Source organism: Periplaneta americana, chromosome 11 (assembly GCF_040183065.1).
Source record: "Periplaneta americana isolate PAMFEO1 chromosome 11, P.americana_PAMFEO1_priV1, whole genome shotgun sequence".
Lineage (NCBI taxonomy): Eukaryota > Metazoa > Arthropoda > Insecta > Blattodea > Blattidae > Periplaneta > Periplaneta americana.
The window spans coordinates 27900761-27914458 of NC_091127.1; the positions used below are offsets into that span (position 1 = coordinate 27900761).

At 36.9% G+C, this 13698-nt stretch overlaps 1 protein-coding gene across 2 annotated transcripts in view; it reads right to left on the reverse strand.

Annotated features, from left to right (window-relative positions):
• Nucleotides 1-13698, reverse strand: part of LOC138708898 (uncharacterized) — an 85739-nt gene that overhangs the window by 71220 nt on the left and 821 nt on the right. The gene's annotated exons all lie outside the window — the stretch shown is intronic.

Here is a 13698-nt window from a genome sequence, read left to right on the forward strand (position 1 = left end):
CTATAGAAGATACTAGAGAAAGGATGCAGGGAAGTCCTAATAAGTCAGTCAAGAAGTTAGCTGTAGAAATTTGGGTTTCTTACGTTTCAGGAATAAATTAGGTTAGTAATATGCTGAATAAAGTAGACATTACATAATGAATGTAATTGCCTGAAGAGTTGAGTTTATGAAAAAAATTGTTGCTATTCTACTGTTTTTTGATAAAATACCGTAAAAGTAATGATCAAACTGAAAATCATAATACTGTATTTCCCTGTAACATAAATGGATACACTACTTTTCTCTCCTCCTGTAGCTAGTAAAATGATTTGTTTACATATTGCACTAGCAACTCCAAACTCCTGTAATGGAAAGGGGGGGGGGGGTTTACAGTGTTTCCAAGTATAGCCAGGTTAATGTTAAAAATATTGGTAAAAATAAAGTGATGTCCCTGTATAAGCATGCTACAGTTCTCAAACTTTGTAAATATCCGTTTCATGGCTTAATGATTCGAAATATGTATACTTTTTCCGTGCATATTTGCATGTTTTGTTTTTTTTTAGTGACTATTACACTTTTACTACGTCACACTACTTTTCAGCAATAAAACGGTACGAAAGGACGTCTTTCAACCAATCATGGCTGCTTATCGCACAATTTTATCGCGTCCCTAGCATTTGTTTATTTTTATCACTACCCTAGCATTTGTTTCTTTGTTTGCCAACATTTCAAACTGCACTGGTCTGGACGTCACAAAACAGAAAATTACAAACCACTCCAGTCGATGCACAGCACTTTCAAATATGACTCACTTTGACATTCAAGAACAAGAATTAATAAAGATCACTGGTCATTGCTATGCATCTTCCCTGAAACCCTATTTACAAATAAATGAAGAGCACCATTCGGAAATCCTGAATAAGTTGAGGGATACACCATGTACAGTTTCCCTGGAAAAGAATGAGACGAATGAATATTCCGAAGTCTCAGATGTAAGACACTGCGCATGATCGGAGACCAGAACACTGATACACAAGATAACGAATATTGAGTTACTTAGATTCAGGCTATTTGGTTTGTTACTAGCATCGTTCCGAAATTCACTTCAGAAACTGCAAAAAAATATGATATTACGTAAATAAAAGATAAATATATACATAAATCATGTAGTTAAATCGACAATGGACCTTCTTGACTAGAAACCGGCTGCAAAGTTGACAATGACAAGAAAAGACAACTGAGCCCGAATGTTAAGCAAAATGCCTTTTTTTAACTGAGTGTATGTATGAAAGACCTATTAGAGATAAACACGTTTTCACATATTTGGGGACGATAGGCCCAATTTTTATTTTGCCTTTTTTTGCCTTTTTCAGCTCCCGTTGCCTATTTTAAGACTAAATGCATTTTTTAGCCTTTTTACGTTGTTATTGTATATTTTCTATATTTTAATGCATTTACAATAAACCGCACATAAATTATATAAAAAAAACAAAAAAGAACGGTTGTACAAATTACAAATATATATTCACCTCACACAAATATTTGCTGAGAATCTTATTCTCCAGCAATACATATGTTTCCAAGAAGTCGTAAACTTTTATCCCCTACCGAGTCCATCTTTATGTCACTTAACAAAGATGTTTGAACAGTATAATCCTCAGTGCTCAGGTCACTTCGGGATTTACCAGCGAAAGAAAGGGGATGAGGGAAGTATTAAAAGCAAGTCTCCAGGTCCCGTTACTGTTGTCGCTTGCACGCACAAGTCACGCGTACTTTGAAGTCTCTAATCCCTTCTCATACCTCTGTTTTTTGAGACAATACAGTCGGTTTATTCCGATCTCTGAAAGAAAGTATATCATTGCAGTCTCTAAGAGACTGTTCTTTATTCTCGAGTGACTCTATGTCCACTAATTTTCTGTTTATGTTACACAATGTTCCATATCCGTTATTTTTACATAAAATTGATTTCAACTTCTGTTTTACACGTTCATTAACCGGTGTACTTGGTGTATCATTAATTCTCTGTGTCATTTCCTCAACTAATTTGAGGGCTTCCGGCATCTCTTGCTTCGACTTTTATAACAGTGTAATAGTTTCAGACACAGTTTGAAAATGGGTTTGTATGAAAACCAAATTATTCGTCAGAACCTTCAAATCCAGAGCTTTAATTATTCTGATTGCAGAACAGTCGTCACTCAATGTGTTGATTATCTGCACAATTGTACGGCAGTATTTGGCATAATAAATAGCTGCATTAAGCCATATACCTCATCTAGTAACAATGGGTTCTGGAGGCAGAGGAAGAGTGTGCGCTACTTTCTTGAATTTCACAACCCTCATTCTACAGTACCCTCATCCACTGTACGTTTCACCACTATTCTCAGTACGCCGTTATGCGGATTTCTCATTGAACTGCTCTATTGGGTCCGAAGTCTCGAAGCCTGGTCAATACACATCACAGTCATACTGTTGAAATCATTCTTGTATTTGTGTATTGTAGTTGTTGACCTTGATGCGGGAGTAGTATAGTCTCTTTTGAATCGTATAGCACCACGCGCCACTACTCTTCAAGACATTTCGTTCATTGCATAAACTCCGTACTCACTTAACTTCAAAGAGTAGTAGCTAAGATTCCGGTCTCTAGTTATTAAATTCTCACAAGGAGTATCGGGACTGAATAGAATATCTGTGAGAGCTACAACTCTGTTGGCCATTCGTCTCACTCTAGCATTCATAGTTCCACTGAATTGGAAGAGTTTTGAAAGAAAAAGGGCAAGAGAAAAAGTACTAACCTATTTGGATAATTAAAAAGAGCAGAGAAACACTGGGCACTAGTCCACAACGCAAAGTGTCCTCATTGCAGGTCCTGGCCACGCGCCACAGTCTCTCACGGACACTGAGAATCGAATCGATACCGATTTTTCGTTCTTTACGAGTCGAAGATGTTAATCCTGACTTTCGAATTCCTACTTTTTGCTACCAAGGTCAAGGCAACGTCAAGCAAAACAAGTGAACGATTATATTTGAGAGGTGAGGGGAGGGAATAAAATTAATTGGAAGGGCAATGACTTCCGCGATCCATTTCCAAAGACTCATCCCGACATGTCTTTGCGTCTTAAATGAACCACGGGGGGAAAAAAGCAAACACGATGAAACTTCACAATACACTCAGCCTCCTACAAAATTCATGAGTGCTGTTGAAATTGTTTAGGTTTGATATTAATTAACGCAGTACATATACGAAATACACAGTGCTAAAAATTTAACAGATTGTTGGTATGAAAGTTGCGATTTGCTGCCTCTTTCGTTAATGTACTTACCTTCATCCCCTTGCTTACAATAAGCCCTCTAGCTTCAAGCTTAAACGCTGAACTAAATAGCTCCAGAGGCCTCGAGTTCGTAATCCGTCTTTTGTTCTTTTTTCTTGTAATGTTATTCTCCGTTTAGAATCATACCTGCAATTTATTTATGAATGCGTTTTCGTAGTTTAAACTAAACTGAAAACAGTGTTCTATTGTTAAACAATACTATCTGAATACTATCCTTACCCTGTGTTCATATTCAAATACATTTTTATATCTTACAAAGGGAAGGAATGTGGCTTTGGAACCTTCACCTCAGGGCATTATTTGTGCTATAGGAGATATTTTAATGGTTCTTAATTTTATTGTTTATTTACTTACTTACTGGTTTTTAAGGAACCCGGAGGTTCAATGCCGCCCTCACATAAGCCCGTCATTGGTCCCAATCCTGAGCAAGATTAATCCAGTCTCTATCATCATATCCCACCTCCCTCAAATCCATTTTAATATCATCTTCCCATCTACGTCTCAGCTTCCCTAAAGGTCTTTTTCCCTCCGGCCTCCCAACTATGCATTTCTGGATTCGCCCATACGTGCTACATGCCCTGCCCATCTCAAACGTCTGGATTTAATGTTCCTAATTATGTCCGATGAAGAATACAATGCGTGCAGTTCTGTGTTGTGTAACTTTCTCCATTCTCCTGTAACTTCATCCCTCTTAGCCCCAAATATTTTCCTAAGCACCTTATTCTCAAACACCCTTAACCTATGTTCCTCTCTCAAAGTGAGAGTCAAAGTTTCACAACCATAAAGAACAACCGGTAATATAACTGTTTTATAAATTCTAACTTTCAGATATTTTGACAGCAGACTGGATGATAGAAGCTTCTCAACCGAATAATAACAGGCATTTCCCATATTTATTCTGTGTTTAATTTCCTCCCGAGTATCATTTATATTTGTTACTGTTGCTCCAAGATATTTGAACTTCTCCACCTCTTCAAAAGATAAATTTCCAATTTTTATATTTCCATTTCGTACAATATTCTCGTCACGAGACATAATCATATATTTTGTCTTTTCGGGATTTACTTCCAAACCTATCTCTTTACTTGCTTCCAGTAAAATTCCCGTATTTTCCCTAATCGATTGTGGATTTTCTCCTAACATATTCACGTCATCCGCATACACAAGCAGCTGATGTAACCTGTTCAATTTCAAACCCTCTCTGTTATCCTGAACTTTCCTAATGGCATACTCTAGAGCAAAGTTAAAAAGTAAAGGTGATAGTGCATCTCCTTGCTTTATTGTTTATTCGCAGTAATAAGCTTCATTAAGTAATGAGAATTTGATTAGTTAATTTTGACTATTTCGAGTTAGCTTTATCACAGAAACGAGAACTGATGTGCTATCGATTTCATGTAGTACTCATTACTGATGCCAACTTACTAGTAGTCAGAGTTTGAAGGTTTTGAGTTAGAGAATAATTTAGATACTGCATACCGCATTGAGAAAAGAAGCAAACCCTCCATTTATCAATGATTTTAAACATGTACAAGAAACATATCCATAAATAAAAAGCTAAATAATGCGGCAAAAGAAAACAAAAACGGACCAAACTAAACGGGTTTCGAACTTGGAACCTTTCAATTACTAGTCCGGAGTTTATGCTTGGAAACAGAATCAGTACGAGCAAGGTAGGAAAGAACAAAAGACGCGGCAGATAACTTTCGCTGTGTCGACAATCTTTTAACACTGACTTTTATATAGCACTACAGTATTTTCAAAAAGAAGATGTAATTTTAATTGTTCATATACAGGGTGATTCAGGACCTCTGCAACAAACTCTGTGGATCGATATATCTCGCTATGAGAATCATTTTTCGTAAAACAACCCATGTTCTCCTATATCTCGTTTAGGAGCTAAGCAACATCGAAATAAAGACAGGTTTTAGTAACAATGCGAAATGAATTATTTTTAAAGTATGTTTGCTGACAAGTTACAGGTGTTCAAAGTGTCTACCCTGAATCTGATTACATCCATTACACTGTCGTAGCAGTGGTTATCGGCTTGTGTCGAATTTGATAAAAAAAAATAGCTAATACTCGCATAGTCTGTCCCTCGCTGATGTCAATTCGAGTGGTATATTACTTCACATGTTCCAATAGAAAAAAAAGGATTAAGGGGCGTGAAGTCGGGTGATCACGATGGCCATGCAATAGGTCCGGCTCTCCCTATCCATTGTTCCCCATAGATGTTGTTCAGATGTGCTTTTACAACCAGGTTGAAGTGCGTTGGGACGTTATTTTGAATCACATGTCCCCTCACATCGTGAAGGGTACATCCTCCATGAGCAGCGGAAGCGTGTTCCGAAGAGCGCTCCATTCAAACAGGGCAGCAAAATGACAGGACACTTGTAACCTGTCCGCAAGAGTACTTGTCACTAAAACCTGTTTTTTTTTTTCTTTTTTTTTTTTTTTTCGATGTAGCGTAGCTCCTACACGAGGAATAAGAGAATATGGATTGTTTTACGAAAAATGAAGCTCATTGCGAGATCTAATGACCCCCAGAGTTTGTTGCAGAGGTTCTGAATTACCATGTATTTAAAATGTTAACACTGCCACGTTACACAAGAAATGGGAGTGTCATTGCAGGCAGTGAGGGAAGTGGGACGGTATGCGACAGTATGGAATACCGTCACTGGTTTCTATGGCCAGAAAACATACCATTAGTGAAAAATGACATAGGCCTACCGTCACTGAAAAAATGTGATCGTAAAAATTTGTTTATACATTTCTTCACACCAAAGAGTACTATCTGTTTGCTTCGTAAATCTAAACCACAGCCTTCTGGAACTGTATTCTGTGTGTATTTAGACACGCTTATTTGATAAGCTCAAGCCCTGGAATGCTTACAACGGTAGTACTGCAAGTATAGAAGGCTGTGATTTGTAGCTTATGGTGATCATTGTTGCCAATTTAGTGACTGTGTCTTTTTTGTTGCACTTTTTATTAATAATTAAGTAAGGCACTTTGAAGCTTTAACATTATTTTAAATGAGAAGTCTCAAAGGACGAAGTAACTTGAAATTACTTTATTAAGAAATTTAATGTGTTGCGTAAGCTTCAAAGACTCGCGTTACTGACTGCACGAAACAATTTATTGTATACATCACTTATGCCTATGTTGTAAGGGAGGGGGTATGCCTTTTTTTAAGGGGAGGCAGAGGTGAAATTTTCGAACAAAACTGAAGAAAAAATGAAAATTTGGTTTTTTCCATTTTTATTATCTTTATTTTGATATTCCGATGTTAGTTTTTGATTTTGTGCCCTTAAAAGTATGAAATTAAAACCAAGATAACTGTATTACTATGTTATTCCCATAATAAACTAATACTTATCATTATTTATATACCTTCTCTGAACATATAAATAAAAAGAAATATTGAAAATTTCTTACAATATGGTGCATGGAGCATTTTATATCAAACGATATAAAGTTTTATAAAATTATTAATATTTACAGAACTATTGTACTTAGAAAGTTGAAACTTGGTATGTCCATTACTAATAACATACTTAGTATCCATGATCAATTTCAAACAAATCGGATAAATTTTGTGGATTTTGAAATATTCACCTCTGCCTCGAGGTATGCCAGAGGAAAATCTTAGGGGTATCATACAGCCTCTGGTTTTTTCCCACTTCCCTCACTAATTGCAGGCAATACCTACAACCCAAAATGCTCCACGATGTAATGCAAATTTCGACACTCGAGTATTCTTACTAACGACATATAAATGAGCAATCTAAACAAGTGGACGTGTAATATAATCTCTCTGTGTAATGATACTGTTAACAAAACTATATCACGCAAAGTAAAAAATAAAAATATCTCAACAACTTGATTACGAAATCACATTCACATTACAAAACACATGTTTTCTCACCTGACTAGTCCATTACCAGGTTTTGTTTATATGTTATCCAAATCATTAACACGATAAGTTATAACTCTCCCGATGTCGAAAGTGTGCCCTTTATATCCGATGAACGTTTAAGAAAACTATCAATATCTAGCGAAGTCAATAAAGGGAATCGAACCCACTGAAACTGCGGAAAGGAATGAGCGAGCTGTCGAGCATGCTTCCAATTATATTTAAATTACTAACTTTTGCAAAATTGTCACGTATTGCATATCTACGAGTAGTTCACATTGCACAGTCATGAATTATTGTCAAGCGTGACAATTTGCCTCTTCCAAGTTCTGATTGTTTCAGTCTTTCTACCATTTCTCCATTGCAACTACTGTCTCAGCTTCTTATTACATTAGTCAACTAAGAGGATTGGTTCCACACTTCCACTGCACTGTACGTGGTGAATCAGCAATGACATTAAGGCAAAAAATAACTAATACATGTGCAAAACTGTTTTGTACGATGTCAGCTGGCACGAATTTAAAGCATGCTAACAAATTGTGTGTATTCACGCAAAAATAATTGGGGTGCTTAACATTTTCGATGCCGTCTTACTATATTATTTCATTGCATTACAACATTTGACAACGGTCTTCACAACAGAAAACATGAGAGATGGATTCTTAAAGAGAAGGTATGTGCAAATGTCCGAATTTTTATGTAGTTACACATAGTTTCTTTTCGTCTACTCACCTGGAAACTTGAATTCTTCAAATTAGGGTATTACCTTTGATACCTTTAGGGTATTACAATTTAATGCTCCAAAGTTTTACATATCTAACACAAATTTAAAAATTCCCGTGTCATTCTACTACATAAATAAAACATATTTTGGCTTTTCGGGTATGTTATTGATTATTAACGATAAATTATAATTGCCGCCTTGAATAATTAAATTCAGTCAAAACAAACAACATAAAGCCAATCATCATTAGAAATTTTCAATATGATTATTTTTTTATTGCTTATGCAATGTCGGGTACTTGACTTTGCGTCATGCACCTATGCGAGCGATGTGTCAAAGCTGTAGTTCTTTTGCCGCCGTAGATGTTAGCTTCGCTACATCAGATAGTAATGATTAAGGTTCGGATAAAGTAGTAGTATCAGGATAGGCTGTATATCTGTATAGGATAGGGCCCTGACTTGCTTCAGACTAAGTAAACACTACTCCCTTCCACTAGCTAAAACTGTGAAGAGCGCTCTCCACCTCCTAGCTAAAACATCAGTGAAGGGACGTACAGCCGATAGGAACTGAATATACCCCCTGCGGTGGTTGAGTGGTCAGACCTCTGACCTGTCACGCAGACGGGCCGGGTTCGAGTCCCGGTCAGGTCTGGGATTTTTCATTGAAAAATCCATAGTGACACTTGTGGCGGACAAGGTCGCAATTGGGGTTTTTCTCTGGGTTCTCCCGTTTTTCCCCCATATTAGGCATTTACATCATTCCGTCACCATTTCTCCATTTCGTCATCATTCCATACCATTCCCCGATCTCCGGCTGGCGACGCAAGGAGGGGGCTGGCCTAGGGATGAGTGGGTTGCCTGCTCGACCACCTGGGTACGCAGCGAACCTTAGTGTAGTCAGCCGGTGTGGGTTTAGGAATGCGCCTAGCTTGAGGGTTAGCGCAATAGACATTAACAGGTCGCAGTGTTGGGCCATAGTGTCCCCGTCCCGTAAATTCAATTCAATTCAACTGAATATACGTCGTCACTACTGTCGACTGGGGACACGCGACAACTAGTTAAAGTTTGTAAACACAACGCACGGACCAAAGATGCCTATCCTGATACAACTACTTTATCCGAACCTTAGTAATGATTACCGGTTCCTCGCCAAAATATTGTAAAAAATTGCACAAAATTGTAAAAATTACTAAATTGTAAAACTGTAAAAATTGTAATTGTAATATTGTAAAATTCTGACTTGTTCCACATCTTAAAGCTTCATTGCTCATGTAAGATCTATGGAATACTTACTTACAAATGGCTTTTAAGGAACCCGAAGGTTCATTGCCGCCCTCACATAAGCCCGCCAGCGGTCCCTATCCTGTGCAAGATTAATCCAGTCTCTATCATCATACCCCACCTCCCTCAAATCCATTTTAATATTATCCTCCCATCTACGTCTCGGCCTCCCTAAAGGTCTTTTTCCCTCCGGTCTCCCAACTAACACTCTATATGCATTTCTGGATTCGCCCATACGTGCTACATGTCCTGCCCAACTCAAACGTCTGGATTTAATATTCCTAACTATGTCAGGTGAAGAATACAATGCGTGCAGTTCTGTGTTGTGTAACTTTCTCCATTCTCCTGTAACTTCATCTCGCTCAGCCCCAAATATTTTCCTAAGCACCTTATTCTCGAATACCCTTAACCTATGTTCCTCTCTCAGAGTGAGAGACCAAGTTTCACAACCATACAGAAGAACCGGTAATAAGATCTATGGAATATTATATATATATATATATATATATATATATAAATGAAAATGAAATGGAGCAATAGTGGAATGCTAGTAGGAGAAACGGGGATATCCCACGAAAATCTACCATCAAGCACCGTCTTTGTCCACCGCAAATTCCACTTGAATCTGCCGGGATTCGAACCAGGCCTACCAGCGCGGAAAGCTCACGCTCTAGTCGTTCACCTAACAGCACGCCATATTATTAAATGTAATACTGCATATTTAGTTACAAATGTGAGGATTTTTTTTCCACACACATCCAGACTGTAATCCTAGATTACATATGTAACAGATAGGTCATCGCTATGTTAAAATAGTTTGCACTTTGAAGTGAACAACCGCCAGGATCGCCACCTGTCCGCTGTAAACGAACACGAGATGGCAGTACAGTCGCTAATGCAATTCAAATGGAAATTATGACGTGACTCCTTATATAACAACTAGATGGCAGAGTAGCAAACCTGACAAAAGTTGTTAACGTCAAAGCCTATAAGGCCGACCTATCTGGGGTATATATGATCTCGGGTAATGGTTACCGGAGCAATAGTGGAATGCCAGTAGGAGAAACGAGGATATCCCACGAAAATCTACTATCAAGCACCGTCTTTGTCCACTGCAAATTCCACTTGAATCTGACGGGATTCGAACCAGGACTACCAGAGCGGAAAGCTGACGCTCAAATCGTTCCCCTATTATTAAATGTAATACTGCATATTTGGTTACAAATGTGACGATTTTTTCTACATTATGACTCCATACACATCCGGATTTGTAAAATAGGAAATTTAAATGAAGATACAGAAATTCTGAAAAATGAAGGCAAATCAAAAGAGATAAAAATGAGTAGAAGGAAGATAAACACCAATACTCCTAACAAAATTGGCAATCATAAAGACAAGATAGGCTATCTGGTGTAATTTTTATATATTATAAACGTAAGATTTGTATTCATGTCTTGTAAATACTAGTAAGTACAGACCTCTACTGGTAATCTAAATCCATCTTTTACATACAAAGCTACCACTGTATTTTGGTTAATTCTATTATTAAAATTCACCGAATTTTCTTCGTTGAAGATAAACGGAATCAATAAGTTATAAAGCAATAAACATAAAGAAAACTGTCCCTTCAGAGTATGATAAATCCAAAATCGCAGTTTAAGTACCTAACTAATCTTTCGAGTTACAAGTTCTAAAAGTCCTTGTCTGTCTTTTACAATTACTTCTGTGATATTCCCTATTATTTTAAAAAAGGTATAATGTGCCACAGTAGTTATTTACGATTTTAAGTGTTAAAAATGACATTTTATTTTGTTGGTAGAAATGTTTACGAAACAAGGCCACAGGCCGAGTGGAGCAAACCTTACGAGAAAAATAAAATCATTTTTAACATGTGTGTTATAGACCTACACTATTTTTTAGACAGCCATTCGTCCGTGCTGGTATAGAGACAATTCCCCCGACTTTTCCACTGGCTATATTCCCTTCTCATTCTAATAACCAAATTTTATCGCATTAAAAGCAGGCGGTAGCATAGCTTAGTGGTAAGGAATTTGCCTGCAGATTTAATTCTTAAATGTTTGATATAGTTATTAATAAATTAATTCTTGAAACAATTTAGTTTGTGTATGTTTCTTAACCAAAAATAATAATTTCATTATTTCAATAGTGTTTACTGAAGAGATACAGCTGGATGTAGTATTGTGACTAGCATACACGTGTAGAGATAATATCAGTCTGAGAATGCAAAGCAGTCCTACAACAAGATCTTGAGCCTACATCCCTGAATCGGGGAATTAGCAAGGGACCATCAGTCTTTTACAATGTATGTGACAAGGTTAATGGATTAGTTCATTGAGGGGATATCTAAATGACATGAGGCTGAAGAATTAAGATCACTGAAATCTTTTCACACATTCCTCGGCCTCACGTCACTTAGATATCCCCTCAACTAACCCACTAACCTTGTCACATACCTTGTTAAAGACCAGGGGTCCTTCGCTAATTATCCTGAATCGACAGATAGCACCATAGAATTGAGTCACAATATCTACAGGAAAGCAACTATTTGGACTTCAACAACCATTCCCACATAAAAAGAAGTGGCAAGGCACAATAAACCTTAGATTGCAGCACTAGTCTTTGGGCCCTTTCTCTGTAACTTATAAAGGAGAACAAAAAAGGTCAGTCTTTAGGTGAAAGTCCTCACAGAACACATAAAATTATCATGAATTTCAAATCAAATTTTCAACACAAGACACAAATTAGAAAAGGATGCAAGAAACTTCCAAAGTTTTTGATACTCTCTTTTAATCACCAAAAACCAATCCACAATGAACTACTAATTTTAAAGAACACAAACTGAGTGATGTTATGTCTAATATGGACTTACAAATACTTACAAATGGCTTTTAGAGAACCCAGAGGTTCATTGTCGCTCTCACATAAGCCCACCAACGGTCCCTATCCTGAAAAAGATTAATCCAGTCCCTAGCATCACATCCCACCTCCCTCAAATCCATTTTAATATTATCCTTCCATCTACGTTTTGGCCTCCCCAAAGATATTTTCCCCTCAGGTCTTCCAACTAACACTCATACGCATTTCTGGATTCACTCGTACATGCTACATGCTCTGCCCATCTCAAAATTCTGACAGACTGAGAATACAATGCGTGCAGTTCTGCGTTGTGTAACTTTCTCCATTCTCCTGTAACTTTAACCCTCTTAGCTCTAAACATTTTCCTAAGCACCTTATTCTCGAAAACCCTCAATCTCTATTCCTTTCTCAGAGTGAGAGTCCAACCATAGAGAACTGTTTCATAAATTCTAACTTTTAGTTTTTTTAAAGCAGACTACCTACATGATAAAAGCTGAATAAGAGCATGCATTTCCCTTGCAAGCAAGTCACCATTCTCATCCTTGATCACGTTTATCCTTGTCTGATGTTCTTTCTTAAATTCCTTTATGACCTTATGTAGGCCCTAACTCTCTAAAGTTTTTATTTTTACTATTTGTTTCTACCTCATTCAGTTTTTCTTTCAAGTAGCCTCTCTTTTTGTTCCTAAGTGTACGACTTGCTTCTAGTCTTCCATTGAAATTATTTTCTCTATTTGCCTAGACTGGATCCTGTAAGACTTTCAATTTTGCCTGTTTCCTTCTTTCTTCTAGCCTGGAGCAATCGTCATCAAACCACGGTTTCTTTTTCTTAGTTTCATAGTAACCTATGCTCTGCTTAGCTGCAATTTTGATATTATATCTGACATTTTCCCACACGCTATTAATATCTAACTCCTTCTCAACTTCGTCTAATACGAACAGTATGTAAAATTTTAAGCACATAACGATTAAGTTCACCTTCAACAACTCAAGTAACTACATAAGCCTATATTTTATAATGATAGGCTATAATAATGTAGCTGAATAATACAAGTTTATAAACGTACAATTACAGTGGAAAAATTGAATTAATAGTACACACAATGCACCTGTTTAATCTTTACAGAACTTGTCACTGCTGCACTTTTGCAACATGGTACTGATTGTACCTATTTTCAATGTTCACTGATTTGATGAGCCTAATTTCAATATTTAAGTTATATTAATAAAGTGTCAATTGCATCCCTTCTACTACCTACATGGCACTTCACTAATACTTATGTTTATAGTTTAGGCCTACTGTATGTTTTCAAATACAAACTCGGCTGTCATACACTTGAATAGCTAAGATATTCTGCATGTCTAAGACTACTGTAGCCTACGTTTCATTTCAAGTATCAGTCATAATATAATATTTTCTCAAACATTCCATTATATGAACACATTAATCTCTAGCTATTTGTACTACATTTTGCGTCACGTTTTCCTTCCCACTACTGATATAATATTCATCACAGCTATATTACTTCCTTCTATGAAATATAATTAAGTAACATTTACTGATGTGCCATCTCAGAAATGCGTGTAATAGTCCTAGTAA